Source organism: Miscanthus floridulus, chromosome 16 (assembly GCF_019320115.1).
Source record: "Miscanthus floridulus cultivar M001 chromosome 16, ASM1932011v1, whole genome shotgun sequence".
Lineage (NCBI taxonomy): Eukaryota > Viridiplantae > Streptophyta > Magnoliopsida > Poales > Poaceae > Miscanthus > Miscanthus floridulus.
Window position 1 is genome coordinate 77,422,915 of NC_089595.1, and position 24,642 is coordinate 77,447,556.

The 24,642-nt window shown below is 53.0% G+C and overlaps 1 pseudogene; it reads left to right on the plus strand.

Annotated features, from left to right (window-relative positions):
* The first annotated feature begins 576 nt into the window (after window positions 1-576).
* Window positions 577-15,570, plus strand: LOC136510872 (putative disease resistance protein RGA3; annotated as a pseudogene).
* Window positions 15,571-24,642: the final 9,072 nt, after the last annotated feature.

Below are 24,642 nucleotides of genomic sequence, written 5' to 3' on the forward strand. Positions count from 1 at the left end.
AATGTGCCCTCTTATGTTCCCAGAGTTGACTACATGGGAAAGGGTATGACTAGGAAAGCTAGAGATGAGCAAAGGGTTGATCCGAGAGGCTTACCTAAGGTTTAGTATGATCACCGCTTTCAGACAACTTTTCACCTGAACTTCTACTCTAGTGTGATTCTCACTAGGAACCCAGTTATTGCTAGGTCTTAGTGGATTGACTGGCAGTACGTTAGAGAGTTACAGAAGGCCTCAGTTGATCATGCCATTGCTATTTGCCAGCGCATTGGAGTTTATGAGATCATGGAGTTCCATCATGACTGGAACACAGAGGTAGTAGCTCAGTTCTATACTACTCTGTTCGTTGAGGAGGATGAGAGGTGAATGCACTGGATGCTTGAGGGCCAATGGTACAGTGTTGATTATGATGTTTTTGCTGCTTACCTTGGCTTTTTAGAGGATGACCTCTAGAGAGACCGGATTCACACCGAGCAGGTGTTACCCCCTGAGCAGCTTGCCTATATGTATCCACCAGGAGGTGAGAGAGGAGTAGTGGGGAAGGTTCTAGGTCTTCACCCTACCTACAGATACCTAGACATGATGTTCAGGAAGACTATTGACTGCAAGGGTGGAGATAAGGGCAACATTACAGATTACTCCAGGAACCTACTCCACAGGATGGCACCTAATGCTCGGCCTTTCAGCGTGTTTGACTTTATTTGGTACGAGATTAGGAGTGTGGGAGAGAGGCCCCTCAAGGGCTGTGGTTTTGCTCCTTATATCATGTATATGATTAAGCAGGTGATAGGGCACACATTCGAGTATGATAAGATTCATAAGGCCCTGAAGATTGTTGTAGACTTGCCTGACACAGGGTTACCTCCAGCAGGACCAGGAGGAGCAGTAGCAGCACCAGAGGCAGATGCACCTGAGAGTGGTGCACTAGTCGGAGCTTCACCTCCACCACGTGCTCCTTCACGTTTTACTTCACGTCGTGGCAGTCCTCCCTCGCCTATCTGCATGCTTTTCAGCTCCATATTTGGGATGTGCTGAGACATCTAGAATCGGCAGCAGAAGGAGAGGGAGGCTAGGAGGAAGGATACTCAAACCTTGAAGCAAATTGCTTCTAGGCTTGAGCTTGAGCCTCCTAGGTCTCCAGTATCAGATGAGGTAGCTAGTGAGCCTGAGATTGAGGAGCAGCAGTAGGCTAGATATGACAAAGAGTATGCTGAGTTCCTTCAGAGACAGCAGCAGTAGGCACCTGAGCACCCTGACACTCTACCACTTTAGGCTCGAGTGCCTACTCACTCTCAGCCACATCCCAGCACTGCAGATGACTATGCTACAGACTGGTGGAGTGACCTCACTGGTGGTGGTGGCTACTACGGCTCTGGTGGCTATGACCCATCTATTGTGTGTGGTTCTCGTCTAGCCGGTGTTACACACTCAGATGACGAGGATGCTGGTAGAGATGATGATGATGATGAGTGATCTTAGCTTTCAGTGACAGCTTGTAGCCCCTTTGTCCTTAGTATGTCATTGTTGGACCTTTGTGGTGATAGATGACAAAGGGGGGGAGAGACTGATTAAAGCTTCAGGATAGTTTTATTTGCTTATCTTTGTACCTGAAGATATGTACTGCAGGCTGTAGTTTCTTGTTTTTGAGCTTCATTGATGTATCTTGGATTTGAGATAGATTGTATCATGTGAGAGATGAGACTTACTTATGCTTTATCTATGTATCTCTTGAGACATGATCTTTATTTATATATTAGTGGCTTGTGGACTTGAGAAAATTTGTAATGAGTGCTATGTGTGAATTACATGTGTTATATTTATTTTCATAAGGACTATGCATGCTAGAATGAAAATATTTAATGTGATGCCTTTATATCTTGTCATATGCATCACTGTTTCACTTTGTCACACACACATGCACCCCACGGATGCAATGATTTAGGGGGAGTCTCCTATATGTTTTAGTATGTGCAACTGACATTTGAGGTCACTTTGTGAATTCTAATCATAAGCACATATTAAGGGGGAGCCTCTCATAAATCATTGAACCTAAAAGTTTAAATGTTTATATTCTTTTGTAAGCTTTAATCAAGTTGTCATCAATCACCAAAAAGGGGGAGATTGAAAGTGCATCTAGCCCTTTAGTGGATTTTGGATGATTGAAAGACAACATGATTAAAGGACTAACCTGTTTGCTAAGTGTGGACATGTAATAGGTTATCTCACAAGTACTTAATGAAAGACAAAATGATGTGTTGTTGTGTAAACAATCTAGTTCAAGCACAAGACAACAATGCAAATGAAATTCATGCAAAGGCTTAATTATTGTGGGATTTCCATGTTCTATGTGAGAGCAAGCTTATAAGAATTAATTAATGAGACATAAGGGATTGCATATGGATTGGTCTCATATTTAAAGCTTGCTAAATTGAAATGAAAAAGATAACAATACATGAATGGATGATTCAACACAAGATGTGACTTGATGGCTTGAGATGGTGAAGATAGTAAGGAAAAGCTTCGAGGTACTAAGCAAGGGTGAAGGGCAAGCGACGGCTTGGTGGCCGAAGAACCTAGCTAGGGTGAAGAAGAAAGTACTTGCATTTAGTTGAGGTACTAATCAAGCTAAGATGGTCATATTGATGTGAAGGATCAAATCTATATTGGAGTGTTTGATGGAAGTGTCTTGATACATTTGGGATTATTCAGATTTGATGAATGGAATCAAGTCACATGCTCAAGATGGCTATGCTCAAGTGAAAATATCAAAGTTGACATGTTAGCACCCTCACTTAATGAAGATTGGAAAACACGGCTTTGGTTGAAAGAGATCAGCTCAAAAGGTTTAATTTCATTTACTTTTAAATTTGAGTTGATAGAAATGCCGTACTATTAAGAGGGATGCATCATGTTGATAGATAATTATTCATAAGTGCTTAAGCCAACCCATGTGAGTTTTGAGTATTTGAGCGACAAAAGAGCTAACTTTATTTTTACTGGTCTGGCAATACCGGACATGTCCGGTATTGCTACCGGACATGTCTGGTATTTGCCCAGCAGCTGTAAAATTGTTGTTCTCAGGTTGGTTCGTCAGGAGTTCCGACGTAAGTCAGGAGTTCCGACGGTCGGGAGTCCCGGCAAGGGTCAGGAGTTCCGACGTCTCGCTTTTTAACTGTCCTAGAGAGTTCACTGTCTTGGTCATACCGGACGTGTCCGGTATGCATGACCAGAAGCCAACGGCTAGTTTTCAAAAGCCTTGAGGGTCGGGAGTTCCGATGTGAGTCAGGAGTTCCGATGGTCGGGAGTTTCGGCATGCGTCGGGAGTTCCGACACCTCACTAACTTTAACTCAGTTACATTTCATTTGATATTTGTGTTGCTCCAGCTCTTGTGCAGGTTCTCTGTGTATATTGATATCTCTAGTAGGTACCTGCAGTTTGGTTTGAAGATAGAAATCGAAAGGAGCAAGTTCGGGGCTGTTCTGTAGAAACCGTGCATACCGGACACGTCCGGTATTGGAGCTCTATGCTGAAAATATTTATTCACAGTTCTAACTTTGTGTTGCATTGTTGTAGCTTCTAGATATATTCTTTATACCTTGTACACTGTGTGGCTAACTTGTGAGGGATGGTATTACTCTTATTTAGAGTTTCCAATTTGGAAACTCCCTTTACTAATTGTTTCCGCATTTGAAGGTGTTAATTATCAGAAACGCCTATTCACCCCCCTCTAGGCGGCATCCTAGGTCCTTTCAGAATGTCACAAATCCAGATTCCACTCGATCATACCCGTTAGCGAACTCACCGAGTGCGTCACTCGAGCCCAAGCGATCGAGGCAAGCGACAAAGCTCAGCCCCTCCGGTTGTGAGAAACCGAGGATATGGTAACGTACATAACTCAAACCAACCCCTACCAAGGCCCTATAGGACTCGGGGGCTTAAAACGCACCAAACGCTTGGGTCTGTGACCCCGAACTCACCCCATTTGGCTACGCTCCGACTACACACCAAACGCCTGGGTCTACGACCCCGAACTCGACCTATCTAGCTATGCGTCTCCTGCACACCAAATGCCTAGGCCTACGACCCCAAACTCGCCCCATCCATTGGCTATGCTTCGACTACACACAAAACGCCTAGGTCTATGACCCCAAACTCACCCTATCAGGATCCGCGAGCTCTGGCTTGCCCGATCCCTAAAACTAACTAACTAACTACCTCGGCTGCACGGGCTACACCTAGGCCAGGATCCACGACTCCGACTCACCTGATCCCATGGTGCGCACCGATGCCAGGACCCAAGAGCTCTGTCTCATCCGATCCCTAAACTAACTACCTTGCCCGATCCCACGATGTGCACCAATGCTAGGATCCGCGAGCTCTGTCTCACCCGATCCTAAAAACTAACTGCCTCGGCTGCACAACGATGCCTTGGTTGATGACTCCGTCTCGACTAAAAAACATGCACACACGCCCACTGACAACACCCCCAGACGACTCTGCCCGAATCGCCTGGGGGCTCAGGGGCTACACCCGCGGGTGCGCTCGCGCGCACCTGCCATCAAGACAAAAAATCCCCCAGACGATTCTACTAGATTCGCCCAGGGGCTCGAGGGCTCCTGTCGGGTTCATAAACCCGGAGTCCCTCGCAGAACGGCTTCCTAACAAAGGCTCGACCCAAGCAGACGACGCACAACTCGTGGGCCAGCCCAAGTATCTAAACAAAAGGCCAGAAGGGCGATCCAATCACCGACCGGAAGGTTTGGCCGAGGAGGAGCGATGCCTGTTTTCTAACTCCGGCCACCTCTCCAACCATAGCGCTCGCTTCGTTCTCTAGCCCGCCTTCGGACGGCCTCTCCGACCAGAAGGCTTGGCCAAAACACTACTTCCGACTCCGACCCCACGTCTCCAACCAGGGATGCGTAAAAACCCTGCTCACTATTCTTCTCCGACTGACGTGATCAGAGCCGACTAGGACCAACCGACCGGGGACGCCCGCTCGGTAAGGACCAGGAAACGGACAGAGAAAGTAAGGGAGGGCGCACAAGTCAAAACAGCAATACCAGGGTTCGTACCATGTACACCTACGAAAAATAGTACTCTATAGCCTCCCTAGCATGGCAGAGCCCAAGCAGTGTTGTAGGCGCTGACATTTTCCCCTATAGTATTGTGGGCGCCATTAACTCCCTTATGGTAAGGCTCCTCCCACATGTCTCTGGGCATCAACAGTGTTGTGGGCGCCAGCATTTACCGTACTAGGCGAACATGGTAAAACCCCTTGCATGCCTCCAGGTCTCAACAAAGTGACAGGCACCGACGTCTGCCATGCCCAAAGAAAACAACACAACCTCCCACGTGCATCTAACATCCAACAGTATTGTGGGCGCCTACCATCATCCTATATCCATCGGCGTGGGCAACAAGGCTTAGAAGCATACATACTCTCTCCCTATCACTTGTAAGTCCATCCTCTTCATCTATAAAAGGGGATGTGCTCTCTCCCAACATTCAGGTTGATTGAGTTCATCAAGCTCGGTCAGATTCACCAGATCAATCAAGTTCACTAGTTCACAACCACAGAACCGTTAGGTTCGAACCTCAAGCACACGCTTGAACACTTAGCTCATAGTGGGGCTCCCATCACTTTCAGCCCATCTGACCGGAGTCCGACTGAACCTCTTGTACCCCCATCTTTCTCCTTCTTATTTGTAACCCCACTACAAACTTCGAGCATCTGGGCTCAGGAATAAAGTCACCGACCGACTCAAACTGGACGTAGGGCACGTTGCCTAAACCAGTATAAGCCCTGTGTCATTGAGTGCTAGGCCACCTCCGATCACAACGTACGGCAAAACTACAAATATTTACTTGTTGGTCACTTTCTGCACCAACAACACAGGAGTATGTTCTCGCTCACATAGTGCCTTGGTGCAACGGCCAACGCGCTCGACTCAGCCCACCACGGCTTCCCCAGCCTCGTTGAGTCGTTGTTGAGCCGATTCTACTGCGCGTGGTCAACCAAAGACACGAAAGCGATGACCGACAAGGGAGAATCCGCCAATTCCCCTAATCCCCCGATTCGCACTCCTGAAGACTATCTCCAATGAGTGACCTATATAGGCATCCAAATCTAAAATGGGTTACAAGAGATCCAAAATTAGCCTTAAACAGACTACCTATACAGTAGACCTATTTTGAGTCGCCTGAGAGGCACAACCCAAATATGACCATCCTCACTCCTGAAAACCCATTTGCAGAAAATATTCTCTTTTGGATTTTGTTGTTGAAGAAGATGCCAAATAGATATTCAACCCTTTACCTGTAGCGTTGTCAAAGGTTAAATGGGTAGTTATATTTTGGGTGTTGTCGTTGGACACAGTCTGCCGGACTCACCGGCGCAAACCCACGGGATCCGTGGTAGCCCAGACTCCAATTCGCGCCGATGCCAGCCCCCACTGAGAAAAATAGAATTTTGCCCTCATGGCAGGTGGGCTTCGCCCAAATGCCATCAAGTTTGTGGGCTTCGCTGAAATGCCCTTACGAAATGAGTCCAACACGTTATAATGCCATTTTGAAATTTAAATCCACTTTTAATATTTTTCACCCAAAATTTTAGCCTGAACTGACCATTTTGCCCCTGAGCTCATTGACCCCTACCCCCCTCTCGGTCACACGGTCACGGCAAAGAACGGTCCCCTTGGAAACCTGACCGACGCTACGAACAGAAAGGAGAAGGGAGCTCGAAAGCAAGAATAGGAAACGATGGCGACAAAATCAACGAAAAACTAGAACAAAACAAAACAAATCGCGACCAAACTTTTCACAGGCCATCACAAGGGAGTTGGTGAGCATATTCTAAGAGATCATTGCCCAATTTCAACCCAAACTCCGAGAAAATTAGATCACGGCCAAGAACACAAAAAACTCCCCAAAAATGAAATCCGTTCAATTTCTTCGTGCTCGACTCGATTCAATCAAATTCACTTAAGGGATAGCATCAACTCATGTCATAGCACAAATCTGAGAAAAAAAGAACGAACTAAATCGGTCTCAAAATAAAGAATCAAAGCAAGAACAGGGGATGGAAAAACTGAAAAAAAGCTGCCAAAATAAAATCACAGACACAATCCCTTGAATCCCTCACAGAGGTGTTAATTTGATCTCATCAATGGAGACTTTTTCATCTTTGAGATAAGTAGTGTCATTGCCAATTGATGCCGTCCTTTCACAGATAAACACAGAGAAGGCAAACATTGGAACAACAGGCATTCTAGGCCAAACCCTAGAACACGAATCGAAGTCATCAAAGGGACGAATCAGAGAGGCAAAAGCAAAATCTCAAAATACAAGAGGAAATGGGAGCACATGAGACTACTCTATGCCAACCGCGGCACCGCCGAGACCCACCGGCACCGGGCACGAGCATCATGAGCGGCCACAGCAGGAGAGAGAGAGGGGGAAAGATGAGGATGACTGGCCTGCAAGGCCATTCCTCTACCCTACCCTGCGCTGGCCGCGCACACGGCCCAGTGGTAGATCAAGACGGAGGGAGAGGGGAGGGGGGCCGCCCGCGCTGTGCCATCGCCGCCGCGGTGCGCCACCTCACCGGAGGACGGCCAGCGCGGCGGGCCCGTATGGTGTGCCTACACACCAGGAGAGGGGAAGAGAGAGATGCGACGCGACAGCGGCGCGCCACGCCAAGCCGGGCTCGCCCGCCACTGGGGCCCACGCCCACGCACAGCGTAGGGAGGCCACCGCGTTCGAGGCCCGCCGCAGCGCCGCCACCTTGGGAGAGAGAGAGGGAGAGGGAGAGAGGAAGGGGAGGCGACGGGAGCGAGAGAACGAGAGGGTGGAGATGAGAGGGCAGGGGGCAATGAGCTCAGGGGCAAAATGGTCAGTTCAGGCTAAAATTTTAGGTGAAAAATATTAAAAGTGGACTTAAATCTTAAAATGACATTATAACGGGTTGGACTCATTTAATAAAGACATTTTAGCGAAGCCCACCAACTTGATGGTATTTGGGCGAATGCCACCTGGCATGAGGGCAAATTTGCAATTTTCTCACCCCCGCGCCGTGGCCCGTGTCGCAGGACGTCGCTGCGCTCGTCGATCGCGCCAGCGCCCTCTCGTGCACCGCCGCTGGGCCCCAGAACCCCCTGGGGGCCCTCGCGGTGGCGCTCCTCCGGATCAAGCCCATAGCCCGTGAGCTCTAGCGCTGGAGGTGGCTCACGCCCGGTGATCCGGAGCTGCCCGACCTACACGCCTGGCTCTTCGAGCTCAGGGACACGGTGGCCGACACCGAGGACATCCTAGATGAGCTCCACAGCCGGCGCTAGGTCGGCCCCGCGCTCTTGGCCTGCGTATACGCCACATTCTGTGGCCCCGGACGGAAGCTGAGGTGACTGGCGGAGAGGCTCGACCGCGCCCGTGACGATTCAGAGCGGCTGCGACCCGGCAGGGCCAGCGCCGCAGCAGGATGCGGTGTGCGGTCGCCGAACCGGGTAACCGGCTCCGTGCTCGTGGAGCGAAAGGTATTCGGGCGTGGGGAGGAGTGCAACTCCATAATCGCCAGGCTCATCGATGATTGCGAGGAAACATGCCATTCGGTTGCTCCGGTTGTTGCAGTGGTTGGCCATGGAGGCATCGGCAAGACCACGGTTGCTCAGTGCGTGTACAACGATGCGAGAATCGAAGCGCGGTTCGATATGGGAGCTTGGGTCTGCGTCTGGGATAGATCAGATGAGGCCCAGCTCACCAGGGAGATATTACAGTCCATTGGTTGTGCAGATGATACACTATGTGATGATGGTCTGGCCAGTTTGGATAGTTTGCAGGAGGAGCTTGAGAAATTGGTTGCGTCTAAGAGGTTCCTCCTGGTACTTGATGATGTTTGGATTGATGAGGGTAAAACCGAGAAAGAGAATAGGAGCATGTGGAAGAAAGTGTTAGCGCCACTTAGATCTGCGGCAATCGGGAGCAAGGTCTTGGTGACCACTCGGATGAAGCTAGTAGCTGAGGTTCTGAATGCGGGTCATGTGGTTTCTCTTGTGTCAAGGGCCTTGGTGTCTAGGGTAGGAGGCCCTCGGCTACGGAGATTGTAGCCTCGGTCCGTCGTCTTCTCCGGTGAGGCTGTGCCCCTCTTCCGCAGGCTTAGATGAGAGACGAGAGAGATTAGGGATAATAATCTTCCTTTCTTTTGACCGTCTGGTTACAAGACTCAAATAGCCCTCAGGCTGAACTAACCATGCCTACAATTAAGGAATAAATAAGGAAACTAATCTCTTATTTTCTAATCTTAGCCACTCACGGTGCTTCCCTAGCCGCGCGCTGGGCACGCTCTGTGGCTCGGCGCACGTCACGCGCGTGACGGCGTCTCGCGTACGTGCGTCCCCACATGACATCTCTCCCCTCCTCCGAAGACAGCTCGTCCTCGAGCTGGAAGTCTGGGTACTTGGCGGTGAAGGCGTCGGCGTCTTCCCAGGTTGTCGAAGCCGGGGACTCGCCCTTCCACTGGATCAGCAGCTGGCGCACCCCGCGGGCGAGGCGCATCTTGACCACCCGTTCGGGCTCAGGAACCACCGCACCATGGTGAACAGCAGGCAGGGCCGGTGGAGCATCCGACGGTGAACCATGGAACTTCTTGAGGAGGCCGATGTGGAAGACGTCGTGTAGACGAGCTCGGGGTGGCAGGGCGAGGCGAACAGTGACGTCGTTGAGGAGCTCGGCGACGCGGTTGGGGCCGTAGAAGCATGGCCGCAGCTTGCCGGTGATGGTCTGTGGCAGTGAGGACGCCGCGCGCTGCCGGAGGCGTAAAAGTGCCCAGTCCCCCACCTAATACGATACATGGCGATGTGCCTTGTCATAGTGGCGCTTTTGGACCGCCTGTGCTTGCTGAAGTCGGGCGCGGATGTCAGCGAGGAATTCATCTCGCTCTTCCAAGGTCTTGGCGATGGCGGCCACCCTGGTGTCTCCGGGCTCATATGACCGGATGGACGGAGGATCGCGGCCGTAGATGACGCGGAACGGCATGTCCTGCAGTGACGTTTGGTAGGCGGTGTTGAAGGCGTACTCCGCCCACGGAAGCCACTGGAGCCACTGCCGCGGCCGGTCTCCGGTGAGACATCTCAGGTACATGATGATGACGTGGTTGGCTGACTCGGACTGCCCATCGGACTGGGGGTGAAAGGCCGTCGTCATGTGCAACTTGGTGCCAACCAGCCGCATCAGCTCGCGCCAGAAGTTGGAGGTGAAGATCGTGTCCCTGTCCGACACGATGGACTGTGGCACGCCATGGAGGCGGACGATATTGGCGAAGAAAGCCTGGGCGACGGACTCCGCGGAGTACGGGTGGGACAGAGGGATGAAGTGGCAGTACTTGCTGAACCTGTCCACCACCGTCAAGATGACCGACTTGCCCCGGACACGCGGCAGCGCCTCAACAAAGTCTAGGGCGATGTCAGTCCAGACTCCGTGCGGCACGGGCAGCGGTAGAAGGAGGCCGGCCGGGTGTAGATGCTCCGACTTGTAGCGCTGGCACGTAGGGCATGCCCTCACCCAATCCTGCACGAGCTGTTTCATGTTAGGAAAATGAAAATCCCACCGCATCTGGTGCAGTGTGCGCTGGACGCCTTCGTGTCCCTCCGCTTGGACCGCCGCCAGGAGCTCTGGTAACAAGGGCGAGGCTGGGGGAATGTACAAGCGCCCACTGTACTGGATCAGCCCATCCACCACCGCCCACGGCAGAGCTCTGGAGCCCGTAGCGAGCTCTTCATGCATGGCGACGAGGGCCGGGGTCAGTAGCTTGTGCTTGACGGAGTCTATCGACGAAGTCGAAACGTGGGGCCGAGAGCGCTAGGATGGTGCCTTCCGCCGGCGTGTCCCGACGCGACAGCGCGTCCGCCACGGCATTGGCTTGGCCCAGCTTGTACTCGACGGCGAAGTCAAAACCGAGAAGCTTCCCCACCCAGTGATGTTGAGGGATCGTCGCGAGCCTCCGATCGAGCAGGTACTTGAGGCTGTAGTGATCAGTCTTGACGATGAAGCGGCGCCCCCACAGGTACGGTCGCTAGTGCCGTACCGCGTGCACGAGGCCGATCAGCTCGCGCTCGTACGCCGCGAGCGCGCGATGGCAGGGCGCCACCGGCCGACTGAAGAAGGCCACCGGGTGGCTGTCCTAGACCAGCACCGCCCCGAAGCCGTGAGACGACGCGTCGCACTCGACGATGAAGGGCTTGGAGAAATCCGGCATGGCGAGTACCGGGGCGGAGGTGACAGCAGCCTTGAGCGCGTCGAATGCCGCCGAGGCCTCCCCTGACCAAGAGAACCCATCTTTCTTGAGGAGGGCAGTGAGGGGTGCTGCGACTGTGCCGTAGTTGTGCACAAACTTGCGGTAGTAGCCCGCTAAGCCGAGGAAACCACGGACTGCGTGGGCCAAGCATGGCGTCGACCACTCCCACACCGCCTGCACCTTGGCCGGGTCCATGGCGACGCTCGCCTCGGAAATGACGTGGCCAAGGTACGCGACGGACGCGCTAGCGAAGGCGCACTTGGCGCGCTTGAGGAAGAGCTGGTGCCGCTGAAGCTCGCTGAGGACGGCGCGGATGTGGCGTAGGTGATCCGCCCAAGTCTTGCTGTAGATTAGTATATCATCAAAAAACACAAGAACAAAACGACGAAGGAACGGTCGGAGTACGTCGTTCATCAGCGCCTGGAACGTTGCCGGGGCGTTGCACATCCCGAATGGCATGATGAGGAACTCGTAGAGGCCGTCGTGGGTTCGGAAAGCGGTCTTGTGGACATTGGCCGGCCACATCCGCACCTGATGGTACCCGGAGCGGAGATCGAGCTTGGTGAAGAAACGTGCCCCGTGGAGCTCATCAAGCAGCTCGTCGACGACGGGGATCAGGAACACGTCCTTGACCGTAAGTGCATTGAGGGCACGGTAGTCAACGCAGAAACGCCACGATCCGTCCAGCTTCTTGACGAGGAGGGCCGGTGATGAGAACGCAGAGTCGCTGCGACGGATGATGCCTTGAGCGATCATGGCGGCGCATTGCCGCTCCAATTCGTCCTTGTGGGCCGCCGGGTAACGATAGGGGCGAACGGCCATGGGCAGCGCACCCGGCTTGAGGACAATGCAGTGGTCCTGGCCGCGCTGTGGTGGTAGGTCGGAGGGCTCGGCGAAAACCCCTTCGAAGGATGCCAGCAGTTTGTCGAGGAAGTCCGCCGAGGCTGCTGTGGCGGCGATAGTTGGTTCCGGGCGCGCCGCCACGTCGGTCCAGCACACGTCCTTGCCCTGGCGTGAAAACGACATGGTGCGCGCCGTGAAGTCCCACGTGATCGGCCCCAGGGTAACCATCCACTGGGTTCCTAGGACGAGATCGTATCCCACCAACGGCATGACGAAGAGGTCCACGTGGAACGCCTCCCCATCGATGGTGATCGGCGCCTGCCGTAGGACGCCCGGGCACTAGATCTTCTCGCCATTGGCCACTGTGGTGGTGAGGCGTGGCTAGGACTGGATGGGCAGGTTGGTGCGGCGCGCCGCCTCCTCGGCGATGAAGTTGTGGGTGGAGCCAGTGTCGAGGAGGGCAGTAAGGGTCACCGCGCCCAAAGTCACCCGGACCTGCATGGTGTCGCAGGGCTGCACGCCGGCGACTGCCTACAAAGAGAAGACCGGGGCCTCCTCCTGGTCCCCGTCCCATGCGGCGTCTTCGGCGTCGATGAGCGTCACGCCGTCGATGTAGAAGATACGACGGCAAACCCGGTTATGGCCACGCGAGTACTTTTCGTCGCAATTGTAGCACAGCCCCAGGCGGCGACGTTCCGCCTGCTTCTCTAGAGAGAGACGTTTCACCGGTTTGGTCTCCATCTTGGCGGCGGCGGCACCCGCTGGTGGTGGTGCAGGGAGTGCGGGGCGCTGAGGCGGTGCTGGAAGCAGGCCACGGGCCGCTGACCGGGCGGGAGCCGGGGCCGGCTTGTCGAGCTCCATCAACTCCACTTGGCGGGCCAGGCTCATGGCGGCCGCGAGCGACTGCGGGTTGTGAATCCGCACCGCGTGGCTCAGCGGCGGTAGGAGGCCCCCCGTGAAGAGCTGGACGCGCTGGGCTTCCTCCAATGGACCGGCACGTGGCAGGAGCGCCTGGAACCGGTTCTGGTACTCCTCCACGGAGCCCATGCGCCGGCACTCGGTGAGCTCGTAGAGCGGCGCGGAGCACAGGGGCGGCCCAAAATGCAGGTGGAGGAGATCCTTGAAGCGGCTCCACCGGGGGTACCCTCATCCTCCTGGAGTTGGATGTACCACAATTGGGCGACGTCCTCCAGATTGTACGAGGCCATCCAAACCTTCTCCTCCTCCATGATTCGCTGCTGATGGAAGTAAGATTCACAGCGGTTGACAAAGATCAGCGGATCGGTCATGCCATCATAGCGGGGAAAATCCATCTTCTGAAATCTCGGAGGGCGGTCGTTGTGGTGCTGGCCGTCAGCACTACCGCCCAGGCCAGACGATGAAGAGGATTTCTCCTTGTCCTTCTTCAACGTCGCGACGTCGGACTGCAGGGAGGCGATCGTGCCGGTGAGGCTCTCGATCATCTTGGCGATGTCGGCGTTGGAGGGCTCCGCCATGGGCGATGTGACGAAGTTGGCTGATGGTGGATATGGTGGTGGACTGGTTGGTGGCGCGGCTGCTGTGGGAAAAGCGGCGGCTGGCGATGGGTCCGCGGAGCGGGAAGAAGAGGATCGGCGTGACCGTGATACCAGGTTGTCAAGGGCCTTGATGTCTAGGGTAGGAGGCCCTCGGCTACGGAGATTGTAGCCTCGGTCCGTCGTCTTCTCCGGTGAGGTTATGCCCCTCTTCCGCACGCTTAGATGAGAGACGAGAGAGATTAGGGATAATAATCTTCCTTCCTTTTGACCGTCTGGTTACAAGACCCAAATAGCCCTCAGGCTGAACTAACCATGTCTACAATTAAGGAATAAATAAGGAAACTAATCTCTTATTTTCTAATCTTAGCCACTCACGGTGGCTTCCCCAGCCGCGCGCTGGGCGCGCTCTGTGGCTCGGCGCACGTCACGCGCGCGACGGCGTCTCGCGTACGTGCGTCCCCACATGACATCTTGATAGGTTAAGAAGCAGTGATTGTTGGTTGCTGTTGAAGGAAGTTGCTTTGGGTGGGCAACCCATGGATTTTCCACCTGAGCTGCAAGAGATTATAGGAGCTATTGTTGCAAATGTTAAGGGATCACCTGTAGCTGCTAAAGCTATTGGGCAAATGATAAGTAGCACCAGGAGCACAAGGAAATGGAGAGCACTGATGAACACAGAAATTAGTGATAATATCATTATCTCCTCCCTCCAACTCAGTTACCAACACTTGCCGAGTCACCTCCAGCGCTGCTTTGCGTATTGCAGCATATTTCCAACGACCTGGAGGTTTAATCGCTATGATTTGGTCAAAATGTGGATGGCTCTCGGTTTCATTCAACCACCAACAGATGAAGGGAAAGGGATGGAAGATTTAGGGCAAAGGTACTTCGATGATCTCCTATCACGGTCCTTTGGGACTGCAAATAAAGACCAGCAAACGTATTACTTACTGGATGACCTAATGCGCACTTTGGCGCAGCATTTTTCTGCTCATGATTGCATGAAAATTAATGAGGATGTTCCTGTTGTGATTCCACCAACAGTTCGTCACCTGTCTATCTCAACTGATTATTTACCACAGCTGAAGAGCAAATACAGGCTGGGAAGGCTGCGGACATTGTTAATTCTCAGAAGCCCATCATTATCCTCAAGTCATTTTCCTAGGAAACTTTTGGCCAAATTTAAGAACTTGCGGGTCCTGGATCTTAGTGAATCTGATATTGCAGAATTACCTGAAACTATTAGTCAGTTGGTTCATCTCCATTACCTAGCTTTCAGTGGTATAACGAACAAACTTCCCAAGAGCATATACAGGCTTAAACAACTTGAGGTGCGTGATATACCTATATTGTTGTTCCATGATAATCATCTTGGCCATGTTAGTAAACTTGTTACAGTTAAACATCCAAAACATGCTGTGGAGTAAGGTCAATTAAGGCCTTGGTTGATGTGTAAGGCTACACATAAGAGTTGAACTATATTCCTCTTAGGGGACAGCATTATGGGATAAAGGTTATTTGGTTAATTTAACAACCAGCATTCTGGTGTGCTTTCAGAATCAAACGTTACAAACAAATCCCAGGAGCAGACATGAAGTGCAGATTTTTTTTTTACAAGGAAAGAGCAACTCAACAACTTCAATCTCTAGAATTTGTTTGAACTCAACCTGTCTCGTGATTTGGTGTCTGTGTCAGAATAACTCCAATTTGGTGGATCAAGAATCTGGCTGTTCACATCCTTGATCCTTCAGAACTTTAAACTGTTACCTGTTGGTTTGTTTGCTGATCCCATGTTGGGCACTTGGCAGTCTTTTAAGCCCTCTATATTCCAGTTTTGCCGGTTTTTGTATCCTGACAAACATGTATAGTCTGTTATTTTTTGTTTTTTTCCTTTTTATTTCCCATTTGTAAGGTATACCATTTTTATTTTTCACTAGTAAACTGATCGCATTCACTATTGTTCCTTTCTCACAAGAAAAGAAGTAAAGATATGTTACTTTGGGTTACATTCCGGATGCAGTTTCGGTTTGATGGCGTGTGGATTCTATTCTGTGATCCTATGCCTAGGATTCAGTTTTCCATAGGTCATTGTGGAATGTGGATAACAAGTACCTCCTTAATGTGAGGGGTCTGAATGCCTGATAGCAAAGATAAGGCCTGTTTAGGGAAAAAAAAGAGCTACAAAGGACCTATTGAGCCCTAAAAAAATTCCTGTTTAAAAGCACTCACTGCCCTGTAGAATACAGTAGAAATGGTAGTATGAACCGAAACAAATGCAACTTGCTTTTAAAGAAATTGATTTTTTTTGGGTTCCATAACAAACCTTAGATGGGCCTGGAATATATATACCGAGTAATAGTTGGGTCCCTTTTTTGAGTCGTCAGGGGTGTAGAATTAGGGGTACTCCCTCCGTCCTTAAATAGATGACACTTTAGCTATAAATTCAGATTCATAGCTAAAGTGTCGTCTATTTTAGGACGGAGGGAATATGTCCGTTTCAGTGTTGTTGCCAGGAGTTAGTAGTAGTTATTAAACATGAAATTTTTAGTGACTGTTCTGCAACACTACTTCAGCAGTACTTTTCAGCGAACGTACAGTGTTTTCTTCTCACAACAAATCAGCGTAAGCAACAGCATAAGCCAAATTTCAGCGAAGCGAACAAGGCAGCAGTATAGGTGTCGGTGCAGAAAGGGACCAACAAGTAAATATTTTTAGTTTTACCGTACGTTGTGATCGGAGGTGGCCGTAGATGGAAACGAGTGTCGTTCCAACTCGGTTAGGCCTTCCAGACGGTGATTGGATCGCCCTTGTGGCCTGTTATTTAGGTGCTCGAGCCGGCCCATGAGTCGTGCGCTGCTTGCAACGTTGCCTGCTGGGCCGAGCCTCTGTTGGGAAGCCGGTCCGTGGGGGACCCGGGGTTTATGAACCCGACAGGAGCCTCCGAGCCCCCGGGCGATTCTAGTAGAATCGTCTGGAGGATTTTTGTCTTGACGGAGGGTGCGCGTGAGTGCACCCGCGGGTGTAGCCCTCGAGCCCCCGGGCGATTCGGACAGAATCGTTCGGGGGGGGGGGGTTTGTGTTGCCAGCGGGGGAGGTTTTCGTTTCGTCGGCGGATGCGTGGAGCGCACCCGCGGGTGTAGCCCCCAAGGGCGATTCGGGCAGAATTGTCTGGGGGTGTTGTCAGTGGGCGTGTGCGTGTTTGTTAGTCGAAACGGAGTCATCAACCAAGGCGTTGTTGTGCAGCCGAGGCGGTTAGTTTTTAGGATCGGGCGAGACGGAGCTCACGGATCCTAGCATTGGTGCGCGCCGTGGGATCGGGTGAGGTAGTTAGTTTAGGGATTAGATGAGATGGAGCTTACGGGTCCTGGCATCGGTGCGCGCTGTGGGATCGAGCGAGTCGGAGTCATGGATCCTAGCCTAAGTGCAGCCCGCGCAGCCGAGGTAGTTAGTTAGTTAGTTTTAGGAATCGGGCGAGCCGAGGCTCGCGGATCCTGATGGGGCGAGTTTGGGGTCACGGACCTAGGTGTTTGGTGTGCAGTCGAAGTGTAGCCGATGGATGGGGCGAGTTTGGGGTCACAGGCCCAGGCGTTTGGTGTGCAGTCGAAGCGTAGCCGGACAGAGCGAGTTCGGGGTCGCAGACCTAGGCATTTGGTGTGCAATTGAAGCATAGCCGATGGATGGCGAGTTCAGGGTCACAGGCCTAGGCGTTTGGTGTGTAGTCGAAGCGTAGCCGGATGGGGCGAGTTCGGGGTCACAGACCCAGGCGTTTGGTGTGCAGTCAAAGCGTAGCCGGATGGGGCGAGTTCGGGGTCGCAGACCTAGGAGTTTGGTGCGTTTTGAGCCCCCGAGTCCCATAGGGTCTTAGTAGGGGTTGGTTTGAGTTGTGTGCGTTACCCCATCCTGGGTTTCTCACAACCGAAGGGGCTGAGCTTTGTCGCTTGCCTCGATCGCTCGGGCTCGGGTGACGCGCTCGTTGGGTTTGCTAACGGGTATGATCGAGTGGAATCTGGGTCCGTCGTTCGTGACGGGGTCGGCATAGCCCTCTTGTGACATTCCACTGCTCCTTTACCTACAACCCGGTAGATGCCTGGATCATTTCAGAGACCGACCTAGGTGGCCTACTGGCCTCCCCTCGATAGAGATTCTGTGGGCTTGGCAAGAGGTGTAGGATTGAACGAGAAGGTTGAGATGACCTTGTTTGCTTTGGGGCAGACTGGGCGAGGGCCGCACGGGGCTCATCTGTGTTTTCTCCCCTGGCTCTGTTTGACGTGGGGCGGTCTCAGGCCCATCGTGGGCCAGCCTTCGAACCCCGGTCGGTCGTTGCTCATGTCGAATGAGGCAACTGCCGCTTTGTGACGCAACACGGAGTGTTCTGATGCATTTTGCTGCACATGCGATGGCTTAGTTCCCGAGCCCCCGGGCGGTTTAGGGCCCGAATCGTCCGGGGGGCACGGGTGTATGGAATGAATGCATGTATGGATGTATGAAATGATTATAAAGAAATAGCAGGGGTCGGTAGTGTTACCTTGATGACTCAAGTGACGGGGTTTGAAGAGCTCCAGTCAGAAATGTCCGACCGAGACCCGTGCTCGTCGTTCGTGACGGAGTCGGCTTGGCCTACATAGGGCATCCCTTTGCTCCTTACCTGTCTCTCGGTGTTATCCTGAGCCGTTCGATCGACTTAGGAAGCCCAATGGTCTCTCCTGGCGGAGATCCTGTTTTGGGTTTTTCCAAGTCCCACCTGGGGATGCGGGGAGCCGCCTGTGTGCGGTGGTACTTTGGTTCTTGCGCCCGGCGTGCGGTAGTGGTGGGCCATACCCAGGCAACGTCCCATCTGATCAGGCACCGTTCCATCGGGCAGGGCATGTCTCATTGGTTAGGGCGCGTCCCATTGTATACCATCTGCATTAAATGGGAAAGAGAGAGGTTTTTTTGCCCGTGATTTCGCCTCTTCCCGATCGGCACGCCTTCCCCAACTGCTACACCCTGTTCCTTAAGTAGGAGAAGGGAGAAGGCTTTTCGCCTAGTTCTTTTGCCTATTCCTCATCTGCCGCCCCTTCTCATCTTCCTTCTTGCCGAGAGCATCTTTGAGAGCCGCGACGGTTCCTAGGAAAGAAAAAGGGGGAGAGCGAGGGAGAGGATAAAACTCACAAATCCTTTTGCGAACCCGGAGCGAGATGTCAGACTGGAGGTCATCCACTATGAGGGAGTTGGTGCTAAAGGCCTTCGCCGTGAAGGGGTTTCTACCACCGAAGGAGGTGGCGCGCTGGAGGGCTCCCGGCAGGGAGGAGTTCCCGCAACCTCGGCCCGACCAGGTGGTTTCTTTCTTGCCTTCCATGAGTGCGGGTTAGGATACCCCGTGCACTGGTTCCTACGTGGGCTCCTCAACGAGTGGGGTCTAGAGCTGTAGCACCTCAATCCAACGGGGGTGCTGCATATCATCGGCTTCATCACCGTCTGTGAGGCCTTCCTTGGGATGGAGCCGCACGCGGACTTCTTCCGATGGCTGTTCTCTGGGCAAGCTTTGCTAGTGGGGAATCCGCCCGAGGTCGCGCTGGTGGGGGGCTTCGCCCTGCAGAGAAAACCGAGTGCGGGAGGCTCGTATCTCGCATACATCCCCTGCAACTCCAACCGTGGGTGGCACGTGGAGTGGTTTTATAGTAGGAACTCGATGGAGGTGTTGTTCCCGATGTTCACCGGAGGGAGGCCGGAGAAGCGGGATAGTTGGTCGTGGGGCCCTTCTCGTCGGGAGAGGAATAAAGTGGAGATCATCGAGGAGGAGCTCCAAAAGCTCGTGCGGTATGGCCTTGACGGGGTGCGGGTGTTCCACACCCTCTACCACCACTGGGTCGCTCCGTTGGTGGAGAGGGCACAACTGATGTGGAGGTACGACGGCCCATCAGACCCCGATCGTGCGTCGTTGGAGGAGCTACCGAATGATGAGGTCTGGAGTCGCCTCGACCGGGTGCTATAGCTGAAGCCCAAAGAGAGGGTCGATGGAAAGCCCGGACCTCTCAACGCCTCAGTGGTGTCCAAACTGGTATGCTCCTCTCTCTTTACTTCATGTTTTCCCCCTTTGCTTTCTTTCTTTTTTATCTTGAGTCGCCTGTTGCGTAGGGGCTTGATGCTTATAGGTCCCGACTACACCTTCTAAAGGGGCCGAAGGCGTAGCCCAGTAGGCTACCCAGAAGGAGGCGGCGGATGCCAGGAAGAAGAAGAAAACTAAGGTGGCTCAATGGAGGTATAAGGAGAAGGAGATCGCCCGGCGCGTGAAGGCCGGGGAAAATAAGAGCGATGTCGAGTCAGAGCTCGAGTCGGAGGATCCCACAGAGGTGGATGACATGGTTTTCTCTGAGGAGGAGGAAAGCCAGGAGGTCATTGTGACCTCGGTAGAGCATCGTGACCCTGCAACGATGTCTGCTGGTGATGAGCAGGAGGCAGAAAGGCGCACTGAGGTTCCTATGCCGAGGAAGCATGCCACGAGCGCGGACACCATCGGCAAATGGGAGGCGAAGCGGAAGCGGTCACCGCGCCCCTTGGTGGCATCGCCGGTCTCGTCCTCGCCTACTATGAGCATGGCCGAGAAAGCCAGGCGGTTAGAGGAGCGGGCTTGCACCCGTGCATCACTGGGACCGGTGCCAGCGCGTGACTCATAGCGGGAGGATGCCCTGCCTGCTGCTTCGGTCGGGGCATCTCGAGCTGAAGGTCACAGTGATCCGCATGACGGGCAGGAGCCAGTTGGGACGACTCTGCTCCCGGCTGAAGTGAGGGAGCACGGGTCGTAGCCTAGGAGCGAACCTCACCCTACGGGCCCATCGATGTAGGGTCTTCATTTCAGAGTCGTGCCACTTACTTCCCGGTATGTGTTTCTTTGTTTCTTTTTGATCTTTTGCTGTTGAGTCTTTTTGGAGTACGACTGACCTGTACTTTTTGTCAGCGGCCGAACGATGATGGGGTTGAGCATTGCCCCAACTCCTGTGTAGGAGGCTTGGAGGCCCACCCTATGGCACGCTGCAGTGAGCGGTGGGGGGAACAAGGTGGCGGCAATGAGCCCTTCCCTTCTGAGGGTGGTGCCCCTCGAGTCGGTTGCTAGTGTGGCGGCAGCGGTGGTGACGGTGCTGGCGGTGATCCCGGTGGTGATGATGGGGGCTTCGGCGGAGGTGTCCCTTGCGGCCCCTAAAAGCTTTAGTTTGGTTTTGGTGTTCTGATGAAACCCTGAGTGCTAACCTAGTTTATCAAAGTGATTATAAAATAGGTGGCACTACTCCAAGTGATGAAGCAATTATGAAGATCATGATGATGGTGATGCCATGGTGATGATCAAGCGCTTGGACTTGAAAGGAAGAAAGAGAAAAACAAAAGGCTCAAGGCAAAGGTATAAATGGTAGGAGCTATTTTGTTTGGTGATCAAGACACTTAGAGAGTGTGATCACATTTAGGTTCGATAGCCATACTATTAAGAGGGGTGAAACTTGTATCGAAATACGGTTATCAAAGTGCCACTAGATGCTCTAAGTCATTGCATATGCATTTAGGATCTAGTGGAGTGCTAACACCCTTGAAAATGTTTTTGAAATATGCTAACACATGTGCACAAGGTGATACACTTGGTGGTTGACACATTTGAGCAAGGGTTAGGAACTTCACCGGCGCCCTTTATTGAAAAGATGGAGGTCACTGTGAGTGACTGGACGCTGATCTTGGAAGGACCGGTGTGTCTAGTCTGTAGAAGCAGCAAAGACGCTGGCATCGGTCTCTAACTAGACGCTGGGTCACTTAGTGACCGGACGCTGACGGGGTGCGTCTGGTCCCGCTAACATGGCAGTGCACAGAGTAGACGCCAAGTGACCAGACGCTGGGTGAGTCCGGTCGTGTTTTCTCGCTTCTGGATGCTTACTGGAAACGATCGGACGCTAAGGTCTAGCGTCCGGTCACTTCACAGCAGCGCGTCCAGTCATCACTTGACCGTTGGGATCAAGCGCTTAGTATTTGAAGAGAGAGGACACGTGGCGTGCATCGCACGACCGGACACTGGGGTCCAGCGTCCGGTCAATCTGACTAGAACATCCGGTCGCCCCGTGTTCAGTGCAGTGAGGAGCCCAACGTCTCTATTCGTGGGGGCTCCCTATTTAAGCCCCATGGCCAGCTCAAGCTCACTCTCTTAGCTATTTGCATTGACATAGCAACCTTGTGAGCTTAGCCAAAGCCCTCCCACTCATCTCCATCATTGATTCATCATCTTTGTGAGATTTGGGAGTGAATACAAGTGCATTGCTTGAGTGTTTACATCTAGAGGCACTTGGTGTTCGTGTTTCGCTACGGGATTCACTTGTTACTCTTGGTGGTTGCTGCCACCTAGATGGCTTGGAGCAGCGAGGATCATCGAGTGGAGGGTGGTGATTGTCTCCGGCTCTGATCATGGTGATTGTGAGGGGTTCTTGACTTTTCCCCAGCAGAGAGCCAAAAGGTACTCTAGTAAATTGCTTGTGGCTTGTGTGATCCTCATCTTGTGTTGGTTGTGCGGCACCCTATTGAGGGTTTGGCATGTGATGCCAATTAGCACGTGAACCTCCAAGTGAGTGAATCGCCACAATGAGGACTAGCTTGCCGGCAAGCAAGTGAACCTCGTTAAAAAAATCATTGTGTCATCATTTAATTCTAAGGTGATTGGTCTTCATTGGTATTCATTCTTGTGATTGATTGGCTCCTTCCTCAACACGGCAGTATAACCATCTTGCTCACTCTCTACATTACCGCAAACTAGTTGTCAAGCTCTTTAGTGTAGCTAGTTGTGAGATCTTGTTAGTTTGGTTAGTGTGGCTCTTTAGTTAGCCTTTGAGAGCACCCTAACTTAGTGTAGTGACATAATTATTATGTGGATAGAAACTACATAAACTAGAATTGTGGTAGGTGGCTTGCATTTTTAGTAGGCTAGCGCAACAATCGCTTCACCTCATAATTGTCTAACCGGTTTATTAAGTGTTGTTGTAGAAATTTTTAATAAGCTATTCACCCCCCTCTAGCCATTAGGACCTTTCAGCCCCTCCTTCACCGGCTACGGTGGAAGAGGAGAGGGAGACCGAGCTTCCTGCCTCATCGGTCGAAGGGCTGCACGGCTCATCCTCGCGGTTGGATCTGAAGGCGCCGGGGGGAGACATGGCTGGGATGGAGTTGGAGCGCCCGTCGATGGCCCGCGCAATCGAGGTGGTGGAGATCCCATCCGATGATGAAGCGGATGACGTGGTGGAGCCGCTGGTGTCGTCGTGGGTTTGGTTGGAGGCCGGGCCCTCCGATGGGCTGCCAGAGGGTGACCTAGAGTGGCCCTACCCTGAGGACCCGTTAGAGGTGCTGTTCATCCTTCGGGATTCCTAGGAGTGTCAGCTCTAGGACATCCTTGGGGGGAAAGGACTCGCCATGGAGTCCAATCTCGCCCAGCTATCGGTGAAGCTCAAGGACACCTAGGAGTGGGTTAGGTCCGCCCAGCAGTTGGTCAAGGTTGACCTGTAGCTCGCCGCGAAGGTGAGTTTCCCATGTTTGTCCTTGATCTCTTAGTCTTTTGTTGGTTGCCTCAGCATGCTTGTTTTTTGTTTTCATAGGGTCTGAAGGAGATGTCGTCCCACAAGTCCCATTTCCTCCGGTCGAAGCATGCCCAGATGGCCGAGCTTGAGCATCATCTAGAGTCTGCCCACCGCGAGTCCTAGGACTAGGCGGCCGAGGTGATCGTGGTGCGGGCGGAAGAGCAGCGTGTAGTGGAGCGGGTGACCGCCACCGAGCGGGGGCTTGAGGCGGCGAAGGCCTGCTAGGTAGAGACCAAGGCAGGGCTGTAGAAATCCCTAGAGGACACCGAGGCGGCACTCCAAAAATCCCTAGAGACCCTTGAGTCAGAGCGGAACGCCTTGGAGTCAGAGCGGAACGCCCTGGAGTCGGCGCGAAATGCCCTAGAGTCGGAGCGAAAGGCCCGGTCAGAGGCAAACTAGGAAGTGCTCACGCTTTGAGGCCGGGTGATGGGGACAGAGGAGGTGAGCGCCCGACTGCACAAGCAGGTGGCCCGGCAGGCGGAGGAATTCTCCACCCTTGAGAACTTCTGCCTCGGTATGTACCTTTTTTGTTTTTTGTTGTGTTGGTTTCTTCCTTTAGCTTGTTTCTGAGCTTGTCGCCCTTCTTGCAGAGCTGGGCGGAAAGGTGAAGGTGTTGGAGCAGGACCTAGAGACGGTCAAAGCGACTTTTGGCCAGAATGCAGAGGCGCTGGCCGAGTCCCTTAAAGAGCGACGTGCTCTCGAGGGGGAACTTGACCAGATCCATAATGTTGCCCAGCTCATCGTCTCGGAAGTCTTCGGGTCGGCGCCAAGTACCAGCACACCCGCCATCTAGCTGGCGGAGGTCCCAGATGAGGTTTGGGCGCTCATCACACATGGGCTGTTCTACAAAGCGTCGGGGGTATTGACTTCGGTGGCGACGCACCACCCGAACTTGGACTTCGCCACTATCTGCAGCGGGTATGCCGATGGCTTGAGCACGGAGGACACCTAATCGCTCGGGGAGAGCTTGCTGCCGCACGCAAGGATGGTGGCAGAGCAAGTCTCTGCGTAGTGGGTGATGGATGCCCACTGTGAGGACATGGCCGGAAGCGTGCGTCGGGGGGACGTCGCCCAGCCTACGGATGGCACAGAGCCTGGGTCGGAAGTGGACATCGCCCCGACTTCAACCGAGCTGAATGTCGTCCCGCCGGGGAGTGAGCAGCTCGCGCCTTCGCGGTCGCACCGACAGCAGATGCCATCGAGCCACCCCAATAGCTTGTAAAGTATAAGTAGTTTAGTAGATGTAAAAAGTTTAAGTTCGTAGGGAGCCCCCGTGTAAATGTTCTTGTGTACTCAATGACTACAATCGGTTTTGTTTTTTGTGATGGAGTCACTCCGTTCAGGGAAGCTTGTCCCTTTCGTTCCTTAGTTTTACCTTAGCATAATTTTGTTTTTTATTCTTTCTTTTTTGCACTTGCCCGT